Source organism: Pristiophorus japonicus, chromosome 2 (genome assembly GCF_044704955.1).
Source record: "Pristiophorus japonicus isolate sPriJap1 chromosome 2, sPriJap1.hap1, whole genome shotgun sequence".
In the NCBI taxonomy this organism is placed as follows: domain Eukaryota; kingdom Metazoa; phylum Chordata; class Chondrichthyes; family Pristiophoridae; genus Pristiophorus; species Pristiophorus japonicus.
In genome coordinates, this window is record NC_091978.1 from 266,276,649 (window position 1) to 266,298,616 (window position 21,968).

At 44.9% G+C, this 21,968-nt stretch overlaps 1 protein-coding gene and 1 long non-coding RNA gene across 7 annotated transcripts in view; one reads left to right on the forward strand and one right to left on the reverse strand.

The window, feature by feature from the left end:
• spock3 (SPARC (osteonectin), cwcv and kazal like domains proteoglycan 3) overlaps positions 1–21,968 on the forward strand; it is a 1,033,635-nt gene that overhangs the window by 655,886 nt on the left and 355,781 nt on the right. The gene's annotated exons all lie outside the window — the stretch shown is intronic.
• LOC139245886 (uncharacterized) overlaps positions 813–21,968 on the reverse strand; it is a 69,410-nt gene continuing 48,254 nt past the window's right edge. Inside the window, exon 3 of one of the 3 annotated variants that reach the window (XR_011590149.1) lies at positions 813–1,213. This is a non-coding gene — a long non-coding RNA (uncharacterized lncRNA). Of the gene's footprint in view, positions 1,223–17,785; positions 18,064–21,968 lie in introns of those variants that run through there. The other 2 variants (XR_011590148.1, XR_011590150.1) reach the window with 2 other exon arrangements.

Sequence of the window (21,968 nt, forward strand, 5' to 3'; positions counted from 1 at the left end):
ATAAGGAGACAGGTCGATGATGTGAATTCATGAACTAGCTTTATTTGTTGTTGGCACTATGCTTGCAAAATTGCCAAAGTTTGAAAATAAAACAGAGTATGTGATGATGAGTTTTGCTTATTTATGTTGAGATTGGCATATTTAAAATTTTACGACAATGCACATCTGTGGTGTGTGTTGCAGACTATTGCGTTATTTCTATGTGAGTGCAGTGCTTGGTTAAGTTCTATGACTTTAATAGCTGTTTTTGTTTGATTGGATACCCACAAGGGAAATCCTTTTGTTACCATGCAGTGACAGCAAGAGAACCAGTATTGTCTGTATTCATCTGATCAACATCCAAAGGGAAGTGTGAAAAGTGGTATTTGTGATTAATAACAATATAATCAATTGCAAACCCTAGACTAAAGGCAGATCCACCTGAGAGTACAGCATTCCATTCTCTGTCCCTGTTCCTGCAAACCATGTTATTGTGCACCATCTTTTTTTTAATGATTACAGCATTTTTTTATTTCCAGTAAAAGAAAATCAACTTTTTGACAAGGTCAGAGCTGTTTGTAGATCCTTGCTGTGCACATGTTGGCTGCAGTGTTTACTAACAGTGACTACACTGCAATAGTACTTCATTGACTGTGAAATACTTTGAAATGTCCTGAGGTCATGGTACGTGCTGTAAAAATAAATATAATTTTTATTTTCTTTCTATATGTCCACTATCATCAATAATCATTTTGAGATTCATGTCTTATGATTTTAAAATCAAAAATATTTTGAAATGATTATCAGTTAGCTAAAAAATACGGAAAGACAGATTGATGTTTAGGTGGGATCCTTCACACATTTTTATTTTATAACTACTATACATCAAAGCACAGGCCTACAACAGACCAATGTTCAAGATCTTCTCATAACCAGCATCTGAGGTGCCTCTAAATTGTTGGTCTTCGCAGTACATGTATAAACAGAAATGTCCAGAGTCCATTTGCAATGTAAGATTCAACAAAGTCTGATCAGTACTGCATCTCCAACAGTAGTTCACCTGGACCTCTGCCTTATCTTTCGTTTTTTATGCTTCAGCCTGCGCATACGCTTCTTCTGCCACTTAGCTCTCATGTCGACAAGGATCTTAGAATCCCAGAACCGAAAGGTGGAATCCTTCATCAGTCCTTGGTTCTACAATTTTGTTTTGATGATATTGGCTCACCTATCACACCTGTAGTTACTTAAAATAAATATATATTTTAAGAGTAAATTCAGCATACCCTCAATCCAGGTAATCTCCCATTAGCCTTTCAGAATGATGAGGATAGGGACAGATTTGTACCTGCAAGTTTTGTCTTGCAGATGTAGAAATTACCTTAATGTATCTGGAGCTAATGTTCCAATAAAAGGAACCTGTAACATTGTATTTAAGTTCCTGCAACACGTTTTATTTTCATGTTTAAACTGTTTCCAAGAGAAATTATTTTTGGCTTGAAAAGCAAAGTTACTTTAAGAAGTAATTTGTATTTCTATAGCACTTGTCACTTCCTCAGGAGATCAGTAGTGGAGTTACTGTCCTGCAAGCAATTGCAGTGGCCAATTTGAACTCAACAAGGTCCTACAAATAGCAAATGGGATGAATCACCAGTTAATCTGCTTTTGATGAAGTTCGTTGAGGAAGGAATCTTGGCCACAATACCAGCATTCCTTGACCACCTTGTGAAACGTTTCATGGGATCTTTAACATCCACCTGAATAGCACTCCCTCAGCATTGCAGTAACCTATCAGCCTAGTGCTCAAATGACTTGAACCCATAGGGGGCGAAATTGCCCCTTTTTTGCACCTGGTAATGCCTCCGGGGGGCGTTAAAGGGGCGCAATGCAGTTTTCGTCCGGGGAGGGGGTGCTACCGCCTCATGGAAAATTGCCTCGGAGGTTTGGGAGGCCGCTGTCCCGGCAGCGCCGTGAGCCCTGGGCTGGCATGCAAACGGCGATGACATCATTGTCATGCGTGCTGATCCCTCACGCCGATTCCTTTCCGCCTCGCTTGCCGCGAGGCTAGCGCCGGTGGATGTCAACAGCAGCTTTTAAAAGGGATGCCATTAACGCCCCAGGCCGCAATCTTTGTTAATTGGCCGACTTTTGGATCGGCCCAACCACGGTGGAACTAACGTGGACCAAGCCACCATTGTGCAGCCCGGCACTCTGTCTTGGGTGCCGGGCTGCTTGCCCGGTCTCGCGCGTCCCTTGTGGCCCACTGGCGGCCACCAAAGGGCCATGCAGAGTGCGCAGTGGCCCTCCCCTTTAATGGAAGGGGAAGGGCATTTTAGTGAGTCAGCGCTACATGGAGCATCCGCGTTGCACTGGCCTGCTCTGCGTAGCGCTGGAATTTGGGAGCTCCTCTCCAAGGAAGTGGAGCACCGGAGGCAGCGCTCCGCTTCCTTTGAGGGGCATATAGCCCAATTCCAAGTTGGGGGCGGGACTTCCGGGCATTTAATATCTCGGCCCCGGAAGGTTACCGGCCCCAATCGGGGCGAGGGGCGACATCGCCTTCTGACATGGATGAAAGAGGTTCTACCAACTGAGCCAAGCTGACACTAAATTTTTACAGGAAAAAAGGGGTGGGTTGATGGCAGTGGGAGAAGTGAAAGCTGGAAAAATCTAAGACCCCAATCTGCCTTCAAGCCAGCCACTTTCACCTTTTACTTGGGCAGGATGGGAGACAGGCAGCCAACCTGCTGCCAGGAGGCGGGTTAGCAATTTAAATATGATGATGAGGCCTGAAGCCCTTACTTTAATCAGCTTTTCACGTTCAGCCAGGGACTTGGGATTTACGTTTTAAAGTTTAATTTGTTTTAATTGCCGGTGCTTTTAGTGTCCCCCTCTCCTTTTATAGGGGGCACTGGAAAAAAGGAAAAATTTGATTTTAGTGCCCCAAAAAAAAAAAAAAAAAAAAAAAGGGCCTTGTAAATGTCTTGTGTGTGTCATCCAGGTCGGATGGCACGGATACATGTTTTATGTTTTGCAGGTTAACTCAAAAGAGTTTCCGGGCTGCTCCATCGCAGTGGCCACAGCTGGAGATCGCAAATCTCTTAGGACAGGGATCAGACCCCTCTCGAGGTTCGTGACTCAGCACCCAGGGCAGTGATCAGATCCCTCTCGGGGATCGATCTCACCCCCCGGAGTTAGGGGTCGGACTCCTCCCAGTATATCGGACCCCCCCCCCGCCCCGGACCTGCCCTCCACACCCCACGCCCCCTGCGGGCTTGGACTTCCCCCGGGCTTGGAACCCCCCCACCTCACCTGGAACCAGCACGTACCGGTTGCTGCAGTGTCCAGCCTGCGTTCCCCACCCGACTGTGAATTAAAACTCCATAGTGTGCGGGGAAACCCAGAACGGCGGAAAAATCCCGGCCAAAAGTTCCAAAATGCCAAAAAGTTATCAAAAGTCAAAACTGTCTTAGGCAGACGGGGAGCAATTCAGTCTGCAAGATGAGGCATGTTAGTTAGCTTTAACATATTCAGCAAATTTGATACATATGTGGCTTTAATATATATTTAAAAGCTAATTGTGAAATTGGCATATACATTACAATTTAAAATAACAGGAACAGTTCTGTGTGCATGATGTAGTTTTGCTTTGTAAATGGAGCATGCTTTTAACTTGTGTCACTTAAATGAAAAATTAAGTGATTTTCAATTATTAGATGGATATTCAGTTCGACCCTACTTCATAAATTACAAAATGAGCAGAGATGAATCTAAGGTGTACCACAGTCTTGCATTGCAGGATTCATGTGATTTTCAGATTTTTTGGTATATTCATCCTCTGAAAATAATGACAGGTAAATAATATTTGTATTATGAAATGCAAGTTTTAAAAGTAATATTAGCCTTATTTAAAATTATATAGAATATTAAATAAGAGGGACCATTTGGTAACATTTTATTTGTTACAGTAAATTAAAGGCTTGATTTAAGATCAATATAATTGTGCATTGTTGTATGTCCATCATCTTTTTTCTCGGACAAAAATATTGTATAGTATACCCACGGGAGACAATTAAACAGCAGTATCTTTTAACCTGTACAGCTCATAAAATATTTAAGTTTTTCAATTCCTGGCTACAGCTTAATATTACCGCAGTGGAAGTGTCTCTTCCTAAAAAAGGAATGCGTTGTATAAAGTACTGTGAAATGTTACATACATCTTAGTTGTTGCAGGGAAACATTATTCATAACTAGGAATTCATATCTGGTACACATTTGCAGAATTTAAAAAAAACCTTTATGATGCCTATAATCAGGTAATCTAAATTTTGTATATGAGCAGGTCTCACTAGCACAGCCTCATACAAGTTCCAATGCAAATTTCCAACAGTGAGTTAATATGGCTTCCATCTTGCCCTTGTCCTACCCACCTTTCAAGTGGCTCCAATGCAATCCATTTTGTATATTACTCCTCTTGGAAAATAATAAAGAATGTTGGGCACAAAACAGCAAGTGTGCTCCATGTAATTTTCTTTATTATTATTTTCAACTTTTCTTTATTCTTTTGTTGATCAGTGACAAGGAGATCAGACAAGGTGCTCATTTAAATTTGTACCAAGGGTGTCTGGGATTAAAGCATGAGGATGAGATGCTGGAAAATTGGTCTGTCAGCTTTGTGTGCATGCTATCACCAAAGTGTTTTTTCTGCTCATACTGGTCAAACTGTACCACCTTATAAATGGATAGTTATTGCCTCTGAATGTAGGATGAACGAAGGATACTCCAATCTGGAAATTCGTGGGGCCCCAGTCTACTGGAGTGGAACCCCTGCCTACCCTTGCTCAAGGCTGAAGATCTCATCCCAAAATTCCAAGGATGGGGGTCATTTGCATTTGCGGCATGACCTGCATCTGTAGTGGCCATTGTTGGACTGTTTTCTTCTTTTTCATTTTGTTAATTTAAACACCAGATTACACACACATACTCAATTGTAGCAATGCAGGTATTCAAATCTCATACTATCCACAGCCATCATGAGTGCACAGGTCTTTTCATACTTCACAAGACCAGTATGAGAGCTTAGGTCTTTCCATTCCAGTATGAAAGCGAGCTGCTGTTGAGACATCACACTATCCATGATTCCAATGTAAGCTGCTAAACAATTGTTCCCTTACATTTCTTATACTAAATTTCACCTTGGATCACTACATTCTGTGCATCCTACCAATAAATCACGGTACATCAAAGATACATACAAATGAAAACAGAATAACAGCATGAACATATACTTCCATAAACACAAGCGTCCTGATGCTATAAACTTCCCATTCCCCTAAATACAAGTGTGCAAGCTGACATATTCCAGACCATTCCAGATGTGGCCGAATATGCTTACCCATTCTACTATTTTACTTTCCTGTGAAGATATACTTGCTTTAAAAACCCCTTACACAAATTACAACCCATGCTGAGCAGAAAGCTGTTTTAACGTTTAACTCATTATATGCTGGTCTCACAGACAGCATAGAAAGAATAGCGAGGTAACCAGGTAATGTGAACTTTCATTCCCACAGCCTTTCCAGCTTCAACTGATCCCATCTTCCAAGGTTAACTGCAGTTTTCCAGAGGGCTGAGGGATTTGTTTTTTAAACTCTTCAGCTCCCATTGGAGTCACTCCATGTAGAGAAGACAATCGTTCTTTGCTCAGGCATTTTAAGGGTGAAAAGGAGGAATTTTATAGGCAAGCATGGGAACTCACGCAGCCTTGATGGTAGGGAGGAAAATCCCACACAGAACTGGAATTATGAGGTTCAGTCAAATTGTGACAGAATCCAGAAACTTAAAAATAGGAGCAGGAGTAGGCCATTCGGCCATTCAAGCCTGCTCCACCATTCACTGAGATCATGGCTGATTTTCTACCTCAACTTCACTTTCCTGCACTATTCCCATATCTCTTGGTTCCTTTAGTATCCAAAATTCTATTGCTCTCTGTCTTGAATATACTCAAAGACTGAGCATTGTTACAACCTCAAATAACTCTTAATAGATTTGCCAAGCACAATTTCCCTTTCATAAATCCATGTTAACTCTGCCCAATCATTTTATTATTTTCTAAGTGCCCTGTTATCACGTCCCTAATAATAGATTCTAGCAATTTCCTTACTACTGATGTCAGGCTCATTGGTCTATAGTTCCCTCTTTTCTCTCGTTCTCCTTTCATGACTACATGATTTCATTTGCCACCTTCCAATCCGCGGGGACCGTTCTAGAATCTAGGGAATTCTGGAAGAGCTGGGATCTGGCCTATATCCCCCACCCTCAGCCCCACACCTCCCCAGAAGAACTGCTACTGATTCTCTCTCCAGACCCAGGAATTTAAGGGCATCCATATCTACACATTTTAGTGGATTGAGAAGAAGTAGGCTGAGTTTTGGCAATCTTGCTGCAAAATCTTGCTGAAATTCATAAGTTTGTTGTCTTAGTTATTTTGTTGGTCTTTTTAATCTCCACACAGCATTGATAATCAATTTCTAATATAGGCAAATAGACTGGGGAAGACCAAAAGCTTCAAACACTGAACCAACTATTTAAAAGTTTCAGATTTTGTCATGTTTTGTTAGTTGATAAATATTTTTCGTATATTCCTTAGGAGTTGATTACTTATGCTGCCAATTTAAGTAATAACTACATTTGTACAAAATATTCAATACATGAATAACTCATATGTATATTTGGGAAGCAGAAGTAGCTAATTGAATCTTTGATTAGTAAATAAAGAACATGTAAAGACGCCAAGCTAAAACTTAGTTCTAGCCCAGTTTGAGGCGGCGACACCGACTGGACGCTAATTTCAGCGATGTTTACCGCCTCCAACCGGGATATCCCTTTTTAGCGTCCCAAGAGGGGAGTGGAGTGCTAAGGAAGCGTTCCACAATCCTCTTGAGACGCTAAAGGCCCATCTTGGGGCGATAGCACAGGAGCGCTATTCAAGTTGAGGCGCTAGGATACTGGAATCCTAGCGCCTAAAGAGGTGAGATCGACCAACTGAAACCTGAAAAAAAATGGAATGGAGGCTACCAACAGCCTTCCACAGGTAAGAGAGGTAAGTAAATTGTTGAAAATTTGATTCTCAACACTTACATCTTCATTTCCTGTGATATTGCCACGGGATCCTCTGCACCGTCTGCTTCCCCCTGTTGGGAGTAGCGGCAGACGAAAGCAGTCAATTTCAGAAAATCGTCGCAAAGGGGGCATTGCAAACTCTCGACATCACCAAGTGAGTGGCGCTAGAGTGCGCAGTGCTAAATGACTGTGCCGCCGCTAAACCACCAATGAAGTTCACGGCAGGCTGCTATTGCACAGTGCTAGGGCAGTAGGTACTTAGCGGCCCATTAGCACCCCATTCGGGTACCAACAGGTGGTGCTAAGCCAACGAATTTTTAGCTCACTATCTTTGAGCATGTGATCTCAGAACTCCTATTCACACATGTATGCATGTGCACTTTAAACTTTTTATGCATTTGTTGGTAAAATGGTAAAACAAAAAGCAGAGCATGTGAGTGATTTTTGATGGTTGTGTGTGCTTTACTTCTTTGGTTACTGATTATTGGCTAGCTGCTAAGCTGGAGTGTAACATGGGTGAAAGCGCACCAAGCAAAATCAGCAACATTATATGGAGAGGAGAGCTGACTCAATCAGTTGGAATTTTCGCCCCAGAACAGCAGAAGCTGAAAGCAAGGCCAACCAATAACAAGCAACTCCACCAGAACATATCATGACAAAAAGCGAGCAGCATCCAGCCATATTCTGGATGGAGAACAGGGGATTAACTGGTGCATCTCGTCGTGCGAGTCAACATTCTCAACATTCAATCTGATGAAGTCAAAAGTACTGCCTGCAAATGCTGAATAAAAAAACCTAAAAGCTATACTAAAATGTGGTGCAGCTAAGTTTCAAATTTTGCTAAGAAAAAGACTGCAAAGTTTGTTAATTAAATATACATGTGAAGAACATTTACCTATATTGGGCTCAATTCTCCCCAAGCCCGTTTTCTGGCATATTGCCAGAGTTGCGTGCTTAATTAGGTAAATAAATGCGGCAGCAAAAAATCTCCGAAGTTTCCCCGATGTTTGGCCTCTAATCTGCAGCTGCGCAGTGTGGCCAGTTGCCTCGGGGGGTGGAGCCTGCGGTCTGCGCTGGAAAAAGGAGCCGGGCCTTCTGCACATGTGCGGGGGAAAAAACTGACATTCTTGACGTCAATTAAATGGCCGCGCATGCGCAGTAGAGCTCCAAGTAGGCAATCAGTCATTTTTAAAGAGCAACTTGTGTGTGTGTGTGTGTGTGCCAGAAGGAGTGCTGTGTGCCCCCAAGTACGTTCCTGTCAGTCAGTTTGCTCCCTCCCTCCCTCCCCCGCAGAGCCTCTCCGGTCCCCAGTTCAGTGCCTTCCCGGTCTGTGGCCCCCGAGTGTGTGCCTGCCGGTCAGATTGCTCCCTCCCTCACTTCACCCGCCAAGCCTCTCCGGTGCCTTCCCGCCGCTCTGTGGCCCCGATTTCATGGCAGCCAGTTTGCTCCCTTTACCCCGAGCCTCTCCGGTGCCTTCCCGCCGCTCTGTGGCCCCGATTTCATGGCAGCCAGTTTGCTCCCTTTACCCCGAGCCTCTCTGCTGCCTTCCCGCCACTCTGTGGCCCTCGATTTCGTGCCAGTCCAGGTCTGCTCTGCTTCCCATCCCTAGCCCAGGCCGAATGGCCTCCGATGAACTTACCTGTGCCGATTTCTTTAACTCTCCGCAAGGGTTTTCTCGAGAGGCCACATACGCTGGCCTAAGCAGAGCAACTATTAACTGACCAAAGTTGCCTAAATGTCCAGAAGGTGGCTGGTAACGCCCCCTTTTGAGGAAAAAAAATCCTTACAAAAAAAACGTAACTAACTGAGTTACGCTGGTGCAAATTGATTGGGAAACTGGGGATTTTTAAGTTAGGCCAGAAAAAGCAGCCCTCCAAAAAAAATGGCGCAACTATTGGGGAAAATTGTGAGGCGTTTTCCACTAAAATTAGTGCATGTGGTTAATATGTTGTCCCCATAGCCACACCTAAAGAAAGAAGGTCTTACATTTCTATAGCGCCTTTCACGACTACCGGACATCCCGAAGTAACATTATATGGAGAGGGAAGCTGGCACCATGATCAACTCATTCCACTGGACCATTAGAATGTTGGAAAGACTAGCAAACCAGATTGCACAGAGACAGAGGGCTGCACCCAGGTTCTCAAATGACTCCCACCATCTGATAGTGGAAGGAGTGAGAGCATGCAAGGAGGTCCTCTTCCCATCCGATGGGAGGAGGTGACATCCATTGCAGACCAAAGGAGCCTGGCTCCAAATAGCAGAGGAGACCAACAGCAGGAATATTGTCAGGAAGACCTGGGTGCAGTGCCGGAAACCCTTTAATGATCTCATTTGATCAGGAAAGGTGAATGCAAAGCCACACTCAACTTCATCCTGCTGTGCCTCTCACCACGTCCCCATAACTCTGCCTTTCCAACCCTACTCCTGCACATCCTTACACCAACATACCTTGCACATATCTACATTATTACATCCCCATCTGACTAACCACCTCTCACACTCACCCTCATCCTACTGCAATCATACCAACTAAGAACACACAATGAGGCCACTTGGCATTGCTACTGCACTCCATCATAATCACCTTCTAAAGATGTAATCCATCCATTCCTTACACTCATTCCATCACTCTCACTAAACTTTCTCTTCTTTGCCGGAGAAGAGAGTCCACAATAAGAGGGATGCCTCAGGAGTTGCAGAGCAGCTGGAGGTGGGAGACAGAAATAGGGGACAACTTAGTAATCTGGTGATAGAATTAAATCTCATACAGCCACATGGCATATAAGAGATACTCAGATGGGGACCAATGTCAGCAGCCAGTGAATGTTCATCATGTACATAATGGTATCTGTACCCATTCTTGATATAACATATTGAACTAATCTCTTTACTGTCTCACAGGTCCATCTAGAGCCCTCCACCGCCCCCCCCCCCACCCCGCACTATCCAGGAGGAAGAGCAAGGCGACTCCTCAGAAGAGCCTCCAGCCTCTGAGGGTGCACTGTCACAAAACACCAGCACACCCAGCACCAGAGCAGTTATGCTCACCTCGGTGGGTGCCACGCGAGATAGAGTAGTGTTATTACCTGGTGTGTCACTGGTGAGCAAGTGCAGATGGTGGAGACAGGGACAGCAGTGGAGACTCCTCATCAGAAAGCGCAGGACACTCCCAGCTCTGCTCAGTTGCATGCAGATGCTGAGCCTCTGGGGCCATCCAGAAAGAGGGCGATCCTGGAGATGCAGCAAGAAATGCAGGAAGCTTTGACAGGTTTTGCACTGCGATATCTGCAAATGTGCAGAGAATGGAGGAGTCCATTTCCAACGTGAGCACCACCATGGATAGGATGGACAGTTATGGAGCAGCTATTGTGCCACACATAGGAGCACATATTATTTATGGAGAATAGATGGCAAATGCTCATAACCCTCCTGTCTAGGAGAGATGTCTATGTAGACATGGGTCCTCACGGCCGCACTAATGTGCAGCAAGGTGCTCTCTAGCTCCTTGCTAGCAGTGAAATGCGGATGGACCATGAGAGGGATGATGGTGAGAGGGTACATAGAAGTGGGGGCTCTTCTAAAAGCCCCAGATGGCTCTTCTGATCGCGATGGCCAAGTCTGCCCCTACACAGTCGCAGGAGGAGCAGACTTTGGCGGGGCCATCACAGGCTCCAAAACCCACAGGACGTCTACCAAAAGTGTCTATGCAGTCACAGCAGGGAAGTGAACAGGCTGCCTCTACCTCTGCTGAAGCCACAGGGTTAGCACCTCATAGAAGCATGCAAAAGAGAAAGATGAAATACAAGTAGATTCACAAGGGTAGTCAGTCACTTGGGTGTTTTAATAAATGTTTGTGTAACGTTTCCGTTACTATGATGCCACCGATAAAAATATTTATTTTCACCACTTTCCGGTCATGGACAAATTTGTTTGCAACTTTGGAAGTGGCTTAGTGAGTTGGAGTGAATAGTGAGACGTAACATTACCTCCAGCAATGGTGGTCAGTGTGAAAGGAATGGCCTGGTCATTGTAAGAATGTTTCATGGTGTTGCTGTGAGGGCGGGGCGGGGGGAACATGGCGCAGCATGTGGCAGCTATATGAGCGTAATGCCTGAAGTTAAGTAATTTGGCCATGATGAGGCCAACCCTGGCCTCCAGGGCAGCAATGTGCTCTGGTGCTGGTGAGAACTGGACCGCAAGTTCCTCCTTCTCGTCTTCCAGCTGATGCTCCTGCTCTTCATCCTCTGAAGAGGCTGTATGCTCAGAGCTTTGCTCCTCATACAGCGCTAATCCTCGCTGCTGCGCTAGATTGTGAAGAGTGCAGCAGACCATGCGATTCTGGAGACCCCAGCTGCTGCATACTGAAGGGCTCCTCCAGATCTGTCAAGGTATCTGAAGTGCATTTTCAGCATTCGTATTGTCTGCTCTATGACACATCTGGTGGAAATGTGGCTTTCATTATATTTCTCCTTCGCCTCAGTACCTGGCCTCCTCAAGGGTGTCATGAGCCACCCCTTGTTTCCAAGCAGCCAGCCGGAAAGTCTGTTGGAGGATACAAAAAGCTGAGGGAGGCTGGACTGGCACAGGATGAGAAAGTCATGGCAGTTGCCATGCCATCTGGCACACAATGCATGATGATCTTCCTATGGTTGCAGACAAGCTGCACATTGAAGGAGTGGAAGCCCTTGTGGTTGACAAACACTCCTGGATGATGATCGGATACCCTGATGGCCACATGTGTGCTGTCAATGATGCCCTGCCCCCGTGGGAAGCCAGCCAGTGCGGCAAAGGCCAGCGCCGCTCAGTATCACTGGCTTCATCAGTGGCCACATTGATATAATTGTCTGACTTGTCAAACGGGGCATCAATGACCTGTGTGATGCAGCCACCTGTGAGATGCCTCAAATGTCTGCTGCAGATCCCTGGAAGGAACCTGAGGTGAAGAAGTTGTGGGCGTTGGTGACTTTGACAGCCACTGATATGGCATGTCCACCCAGTCCTCTGGACTTTTTAACCCTTGTTCCAGTAATCTACAAATGTCTGCGATAACTTGAGTCTCCTTTGGCACTGTTTCTCCGTCACAGTGAGGAAGCTCATCCTCTGCCTGTATATCCTGTGTTGGGTGTATCGCCTCCAGCACGGTGCAGCCCTGCACTGATGCCCTCTGTCCTGTGCAGCAGCAGGTGGTTGAGGGGAAAGTCGATGGTGGTGTTGTTGCTGCTGCTGGTGTCCCTGATGCTGCTGCTATTGGGGCTCATCTTGGTCCGATTCTGAGAACCAAGGTGAGACAGTATAAACAGCACCCATGCTTATTAGATTGCATGTCAAGTAGAGATGACAGAAGCAAGCGGTCAATGGTGTGAATGGTTCTACCAATGAGGTGGCAGTGGATCCGGACTTTGCTGAAAGGCCTTGCAACCTCTAGAAAGCTAAAACTGTGCTGACAATGAACTCAGCAACAGCATCTGCCTGAGGAACGTGACCAGCTGTCAGGTGGGAATTTTTATTGTACTTTTCGTGCTGTGCACTTGTTAGCTGGATCAATGGCCACTCAACTTCCGCCTCAGGTTCACAGGCGTTGTCCCCGAGCTGCATGATTCCCGTGGTCATCCAGGGAAATTTGAAAGTTAAGGTTAAAAAGAGATATAAGGGTCTGACAAGAACCTAATAATCATCTAAATTAGCTCGGCTGCAAACGCGCCCGAAAGAAAAGCACGTGGGGACGGGATGATGGCAGGTTCTCGACCCGCTCCAAGTTATTACAAATTTCTGTCACAGGCCTGAGTGGTTACAGAGATCGGCTCTGAATTTCCATGGGGTTCTCCCAATCCTTGTCATAATTTCTGTGGAGCCCACAGAAAAATGACATGAATAGAAGATTTTCACCATTTACACTGCTTTGGGGGTTCCACTATCTCTCACCAGAGAATCCCTATGAAAAGTCCAGACAATACTGTATCTCTCCATGAATCAAACACAGCAGTTTACATCGGAAAGTCAAATTCATGCCTATTTGACTGAAAACATAGACGGCGTGAAATTCGGATGGGTATCACCTTCCGTTAGTGCCCCAGAGTGGTGGTAAAGCGTTACTCATGGCTTAACGCCCGACTGCGGAGATTTTAGTGGCACCCACGACATTCAGTTCACCTTTACCGGTGGCGCTAACAGTTATCGCCTCGCCCTCTAACGACAGCCAGATTATGACATCAGTAGCATCCCGGATGCAAAATTCAGTTTGTGCACCTCACTTGCTAACAGCCGCTGAACACACCAGAGAAGACAGGCAGTCCCAGCTTCTTTGGGTGATACCGGGAGTGTATTTAAAGGGATGAGCAACCCTGTTACTCAGAGGTTACAGTGAATGCTACATTTCCACATAGCACAGTGCGTGTATCTCTTGGATTGCTGTGGCAGATTGCCTTCAAAGTTACAGTTAAGTAGCGATTTGAAGTGTGCATTAGATGGGTGCAGTGCTATCATACCACCTTCGCCTCCTCCAAACAATTGGTAGTCGGCGTCTACAGAGAAGGGAGCTTCGGAATGTGGGGCTATGAATGAGGAGACCCCGTAGACGTCGGGATAGGCGGTTTATCCCACATGGGTTTATCGGGAACTCTTCTCATATCTAGACATGTCTGAGGAGCAGTGCGTTAGAAGGCTGCAGTTCTGCAAGGAGGTCGTCACCGAGCTATGCCATCTCATGCAGCCAGACCTAGAGGCTGATATCGGAACCAGGACTTCACTGTCTGTCGCAGTAAAGGGTACTGTGACGCTCAGTGTCTATAGAAAAGGACAAAGATAGACCACGAATTAAAATTCTCAATTGAGGGAAAGCCAATTTTACTAAGCTGAGACGTGATTTAGCCAAAGTGGACTAGAAACAGTTACTTGAAGGTAAATCAGTGTCAGAGCAGTGGGAGGCATTCAAGGAGGCGATCCTGAGAGTAAGTATGTTCCCTTAAAGAAAAAGGGTAGGTCTAACAAATCTGGAACCCCCTGAATGTCAAGGGCATACAGGATAGGATAAAGAAAAAAAGGGAGGCCTATGACACATCTGAGGGCTAAATACTGCAGAAACCCTAGAGGAATACAGAAGGTGCAGGGTGAAATTAAAAAGGGAATTAGAAAAGCAAAAAGAGAGCATGAAAACATTTTACCAAGTAAAATCAAGGAAAACCCAAAGTTGTTTTATAAATACATTAAGAGCAAGATGATAATTAAAAAAACAGTAGTGCCTATTAGAGACTATAAAGGTAAACTGTATGTGGATGTGGATGACATGGGTATGGTTCTTAATGAATACTTTGTGTCTGTTTTCACAAAAGAGAGGGGTGACACAGACATTGCAATCCAGGAGAAAGAGTATGAAATATTAGATAAAATAAGCATAATGAGAGAGGAAGTATTAAGGGGTTTAACAACTTTGAAAGTGGATAAATCCCTAGGCCCGGATGAAATGTATCCCAGGCTGTTTATAGAAGCAAAAGAGGAAATAGCAGACGCATTGACCATCATTTTTCAATCCTCTCTGGCTACAGGTGTGGGCCAGGGGACTGGAGGGCTCCTAAGTTGTATCTTTGTTTAAAAAGGAAGAAAAGGATAGACCGAGTAATTACAGGCCAGTCAGCCTAACCCTCGGTGGTGGGAAAATTATTGGAAAACATTCTGAGGGACAGGATGAATCTTAATTTAGAAAGACACGGATTAATCAAGGATAGTCCGCATGCATTTGTTAAGGGAAGATCGTGTCTGACTATCATGATTGAATTTTTTGAGGAGGTAACAAGGAGGGTTGATGAGGGTAGTGCGTTTGATGTAGTGTATATGGATTTTAGCAAGGCTTTTGATAAGGTCCCACATGGCAGACTGGTGACGAAAGTAAAAGCCCATCGGATCCAAGGCAAAATGGCAAGTTGGATCCAAAATTGGCTCAGAGGCAGAAAACAAAGGGTAATGGTTGATGGATGTTTTTGTGACTGGAAGGTTGTTTCCAGTGGGGTCCTGCAGGACTCAGTACTAGGTCCCTTGCTTTTTTCATAAAAGAAAGGGGTGATGCAGACATTGCAATCAAGGAGGAGAAATGTGGTATATATCAATGATTTAGACCTGAATGTAGGGGGTGTGATTAAGAAGTTTGCAGATGAGACACAAATTGGCTATGTGGTTGACAATGAAAAAGAAAGCTGTAGACTACAGGAAGATATCAATGAACTGGTCAGGTAGGCAGAACAGTGGCAAATGGAATTTAATCCGGAGAAGTGTCAGGTAATGCATTTGGGGAGGGTTAACAAGGCAAATTACATGGTATTTACACATTAAATGGTAGGACACTGAGAAGTGTAGATGAACAAAAGGACCTTGGCGTGCATGTCCACAGATCCCTGAAGGTAGCAGGCCAGGTAAATAATGTTGTTAAGAAGGCATACGGAATACTTGCCTTTATTAGCCGAGGCATAGAATACAAGAGCAGTGTGGTTATGCTTGAATTATATAAAACACTCGTTAGGCCACAGCTAGAGTACTGCGTGCAGTTCTGGTCACCATGTTACAGGAAATTTGTGATTGCACTAGAGAGGGTACAGAGGAGATTTACCGAGGATGTTGCCTGGACTGGAGAATTTTAACTATGAGGAAAGATTTGTTAGGCTGGGTTTGATTTCTTTGGAACAGATGGGAGACTTTATTGAGGTGTATAAAATTATGAGTGGCTTAGATAGAGTGGATAGGAAGGACCTATTTCCTTTAACAGAGGAGTCAACAACCAGGGGCATTGATTTAAAGTAATTGATCGGAGGATTTGAGGGGAAACGTTTTACCGAGAGGGTGGTGGGGGTCTGGAACTCATTATCTGAAAGGGTAGTAGAGGCAGAAACCTTCACCAAAGTGCTTTGACATGCACTTGAAGTGCCGTAACCTACTAGGCTATGGATCAAGAGCTGGAAAGTGGGTTTAAGCTAGATAGCTCTTTTCAGCTGGCGCAGATATGATCGGCCGAAATGGCCTCCTTCCGTGCTGTAAATTTCTATGATTTCTATGATTCATTGTGGTCTGCTGCATGCTGCACAACCTGGCCATCATGAGGGCCCAGGCATTGCCACTGGGGATTGCAGCTCCACCTCAGGCGAAGACGAACATGACGATGCACAGCATGGCGAGGCAGACGAGTAGGAGGATCAGCAGCCATGCAGGAGGCACCGTGCCAGTGCTCCCGCTGCAAGGGCTGCATGTCAGTGCCTCATCCTACATCGATTCTGATGAATCAACGACCAGGTGATGACTGGGTCTCGCTGTGTGCTAGGCTCATGGTGCAGCTCCATAAAATGCTCAATTAATACCATCACGGCACTGCAAATGGTCGAATCAACATTTTATTACCTCTATCAATGCCCCTCCCATCTCAAATGGAAGACAAGCTCCCATGAACCATATTATGCCAATGCCCTTCCACAAATAACAGGCTTCAAACATCAGCAATGAAATATGTACAACAATATTTATAAGATGTGGACATCTGGCCATGGTCGGAAAAGTCATTGTTGGGACCTGCTCGCATATTTTCCACCCCTTCCCTTTCCCGCCCCCCCTGCCCCACGCCCAGTGCACCTCCTTATTGTGGCCGCAGTGCTTGCAGCAAGGCTGCTTGAAGGCTGCTGTGTCTGTGTGGCAGAGACTGCAGATGGCCTAGCAAGACGTCCTGGCCCAGCTCTGGGCTTGGAAGGCCTGACTGCGAACTGCACCACCTCAGCATGGGCAGTTGCAGTCTGGGATGGGTAGGGTGCAGACTGTGGCAGGTGCAAAGACAGAGTGGCAATGGTGGTAGCTGGACTGCTGCCATCGTGAGAGAGGACAGCACCTTCCATTTCCATCGATACACTGCCACTCCCTGGGGCAGAGCCTCATCATCCGCAGAAATCTGCTGGAACACAAATTGCTGGCCTGCTTCGGTACCATGAGTTCCCCATTGGACTGTGGGGAATCCAGAGACGATGGCGGCAGTCAGTGCTTGTGCGGTATCAATCTGAATCTTCAGACTGAATGAGAGCAGACTGAGTTTGCAATGCAGAAGACTGAGAATTGATGCCACCAACCAGTGACTGCATCACATCATGAAGGCTTTGCGTTGCTTCGGCCTGTGCTGTAATAGCTGCTGCCACATCAGCCATGTCCCGACCCATCACCTCTGGGTCCCCATGGTCGATTGTCGACTCCAACATCCTTTGGTACTTGCCAAGGATGGGCTCGATGGGTTGCTCAGAGGCACAGGCAATGCTTGAGGCGGCCTCCCCCAACCTCACAGCATCCATGCAGGATCCTTGCCAATGCACCCATCTCCTGAGACTCTCGCCATACCCTCCAAATCCACACCCACATCTAAGTGACGCTCAGAAGGACTCAGGACTCACCCTCCAGTGAGCTGGCCCTTGTCGTTCCCTTCACGCTTGGCGTTGCTGCAGGCCACTGGGCCCAGGAACATCAGGCTCGTCAAATCCCAGTAAGATCGACTCATCCACCGAGGTAATGTCCCCACTATCTGCAGCAGATGGATCCTGCCGGACTGGCACAGAACTGTCATCCCCTTCCTCCTGGTCTCCCCCATTGTTGGAGGTGGACACCTCACAGACAGGCTGTTGCACTTCTGGCTCATTATGTGTAAGCACAAAGTGACAGAAGCGTGGTTAGCAGCAGGGGAGGGGGCAGGAAGGGAAGAAGGAGGTGACATAGGACATTTATATGTAAAGTGGGAAAGGCATGTGGTTTCAGGGGTAAATGGTCTCATGTAAGAGGGAAAGGGGATGAACATATCGTCACTGTCCACAGAGGGCTTGGCTACCCAACCGCTACCAAACCCACTTGTGTGCCCATGAGGGCGGACACTCGCTCTTCCATCTCTGTGAGGGCGTGGAGTCCAGGCTCCTGTCCTCCTGTCCATAGCTGTTCACACCTGTTGTAAGCGAGTTTCACCTGCAATAACAAACAGAAGAAGGTGTGAGTAAATGTGCAGCTAATCATCTGCCACATGTTCCTTGCAGAGTTGAATAGCTGCTACTGTATGGAAGTGTGCAGATGTCTATTTCACTCTCAGTAGCTGTGCAGAGTGGCTGTGTGAACGGTGGGATTTGATGACCATCAGCTAAGGTTAAGGGTGAGGCTAAATTTTTGCAAACGCATATAAAGAGTGAAAAGTTAGTAAGAGGAGGGGTGGGGCTGAGTCAGAACCCAGAAGGAGAGCTATGTTTGGAAGCCCAGGGTATGGCTGTTGAACTGAGGCAGAACTTTGCAGCTCTCTTCAGCAACGAAGAGCATGGGCTGGTACACATAATGAAGGAGCAGATACACATAATGTATAGACTGTACATTGTGTGAGACAGTGAGGTTCATATTAGGGCATTGTAAGGTTAATAGAAAGGTTAGCCACCTGACGACCCAAGCGAAGTCGTCCAACTTCTTGCGACATTGTGTCACAGTTCTGGGCACCGTGCTCCTTGCTGACACATGCTGTGTCACCTTCCTCCACAAATGTCTGAAAACCCGAGGCGGTGGCCTCCTGTCACTCTCTGGCTGTAGGACATCGCTTCGCCTCCCCACAGCCTCTATTAAAGCCTCCAGGGCCGTGTTGGAAAAGTGGTGGGCACGCTGGCAACCTCCAGCCTAAGCCATGTTGCCGCTCTAATTAAACTGCGATGGTGAAACTGCACCTGTACAGAGTCATCTTATCTCTTCTTTAAGAAGGGACTGGTGCTGGAATGTATAACAACCATCACCTCAATTCGCTCTGGGAATTTATCACAACAATTTTCGGCATCACTGCACCTAGAGAATTGTGTAACGACTGATGTACTGACCCATTTTTCTCTTGGGGTGCTGAAACCAAATTTCGTGGTAGACGACGTTAACTTTCACAAGGCGCTACACTTACCAACCAACTGGGCGTAATGCCTAAAAATGGGCGATATCGAATTTCTCGCCCAGATAGTCAAATAAACAGCTTGACAAACAATCAATTTTGATCAGAATCAGGTATTTTTTATTAGTGTAATAGCTTAACTTGTCAGTAATGAACTAGTCATATCTTAACAACTCTAATCAGATGAAATTTGATCCTGATCTCTGATGAACTCGAAAAGGTAAGTGCTCCAGGGTCTTACAGAAGTATAAATGTAGAAGCAAGTATTTGATTTCATTACTATAACAGAAGTTTAAAAGGAATAGGCCCCTGATGAGCTGAAGGATTATGAGTGAGGTATCTTGTTAATATAAACCTGCAGAATGTTGAATAAACTGACATAATATTGTGATTGGGATTTAATGTAAAACTCTTTCCATAAATGCAAACTAATCTTTATTTGGCTGTTTTAATTGTGTTACACTGTCAACTTGGGTAAGATTGAATGCTTTAAAAATATCAGCAAGACATTTGCTGACGTCAATGATTAAACCAGCAAAAATATACTGCAAAATACTATAGAGCGTATACTTCACTCACAGAGCAATCTGTCACGTGAACAGTTCTGTACGATTAGGAGATTTAAAAAAAAATTAATGCTTAATCTTGGGAATATATTGGGTTGATTTTCATCTTTTTAATGACTCAGGCAGAGGACATAGAGGAAGATTGCATGTCCCTAACAGAACACCCCGCCCGCCCCGCCAATTTCCTTCCATTTAAATTAATGGAAGGAAAATTAAGCAAAGGCTTTCCACTGGAAATTAATCGAGATTTTTTAAATTATGAAGTTTTAATAAGGTGACTAGGGTAAGACTACTTCCTTTGGTTGGGGAGTTACTGGCGATGGGTCATCAATTTTAACTGATCACTAAGGGAGTAAGCAGAAATTTTATACACAGAGCTATTAGGGCATGGAATATTTCATCATAAGGAGTGGCAAAGACCATTGCATATTTTAAGAGAAAATTGAATAAATATTTGAAGCAGAGAAAGATATGAGGCAATGGGGAGATAACAGGCCAGTGGGATTAATTTTGAATTGCTCCAGCAAAGAGTCAGCACAGACACGATTCTCGATTTTGAAGAGCAGGGGAGTTCTCCCTGGTGTCCTGATCAATATTTATCCCTGAACCAACATCACTAAAACGAACTATTCATTAAGTGGCTGCCATGTTTCCTATATTACAACACTGACTACACTTAAAGGTACTTCATTGGCTGTACAGTGCTTTGTGATGCCCTGAGGTTGTGAAAGGTGCAATATAAATGCAAGTTTTTTTGTTCATATGTCAAAAAAGGAACAAAATAGGGCTGTGGAAACTGCTTAAAATCCAAAATTTAAAGAGTTTTTCTTCATTTTTGGGTACTATTTCCAGTATTTTTGAAACACCTTTCAGCTAAAACTGTAATATTCCTATGTGTTTGGATCAGACAATGGAGGAAATATATATGTAATGAGAGAAACATTTGAAATGAGATGTGACAGAGATCAGAAGGCACCAGTAGTTTGATGTCACCAATCATATCTGCAGGCATTGGTACACCTGCCATGTGAAACGAACTCCACAGTTTTCAGGTCTACTGGAACCATTTGGTGAATTATACTATCTGTTGCAAAGAGAAATGCAGCCAACCTGTACCATAAGTTTGGAACTCTCAGGGGCAGGAAAGGTTACTTGTGCATTCAGCTTTTCGGGCTCTAACTGAAATTTCATTTAATGTGTTGCCCACAAAGGTATGAAATCTTGCTTCTCCTCTGATACCATCACTTGCTCAGCCTCAACTGAGCTCTAACAGTATCCCCTGGCCTGCTATTCCAGAACTACAAAGACAGAAAACTGACTAATGTTACAATGTTGTCTCCAACAGACATATTACAGTAGAAGATAATCATATATTGTGTGTATGGTTGTATGTATGTCTACATGAGAATGGGAGAGAAGGATGAGTTGCCCACAAAGGTATGAAACAATTGAGGAGGAGAAGCAAAATTCTGCTAGTTGCCATGAAGAACACCTGTACTTTGTGAAATGTAGCAGTGCTTCTGTTCATACTTCCATTGTGGGACATAGGAGAGAAGATGATATAGCTGCTAATGGCTGACTAATGCATCAGTCAATTGTTCCATACCTTTGTGGGCAACACATCCTTCTCTCCCATTCTCCTATAACCACGCAAACAACATATGGGGCTCCATTTTCCCCAGTGATCTATGCCTTTTTTTGGCTTACACCGTTTTTTTGGAATAAATTAAAATCTCCAAGTTTCCCCAAAGTTTCTGCGCCAGCATAATTCACTTAGGTCCGATTTTTTTAGGCTACGATTTTTTTTACCTCATTGGGAAGTAACTTGCCACTCGCGCCAATTCTGGCTATTTAAGCAAGTTTGGCCAACTACGATGTTTCTTAAGATGGCATTTGTGTCCGATCTGATAAACCTTCTGGGCAGTTAACAAAATCAGCGCAAGGAAGAGAATCAGCGCAGAAGATCGAGTTCCACGGCTGGGACAGCAGCGGCAGAGGGGGAGAGAGAATGGGTAATTATAACTTCTTTTATTTACGGGTTCTGTAGTACAACTCCATTACTGTAACAATCTCCTTTTTGTCTTTAATCTCTAATGAATCGAAGGGGAGGGAGGCCTTTCCAATTCAGTTTACAGGATAGACTTTTGGCACAAAGACTCTTTAATATTTTCATGTTGGTAAGCTGCTGCCTTAAATAGCTGCAATGTGCAAGGTGCTTGTGCAGGTTGCTGTGAGCTGGTCAGAATGTCTTGTAGGTTCCATTTTTCCAGCCTCAGCCCACGGTGTGTCCCTCATTACCCTGGCAACCCGATCTTTTTGGCGCACATCTTAGGCTCCACCCACAGAGCTTAAGGACAATGTACACGGGCTACATTCACAAATTAAAATGAGGAAAC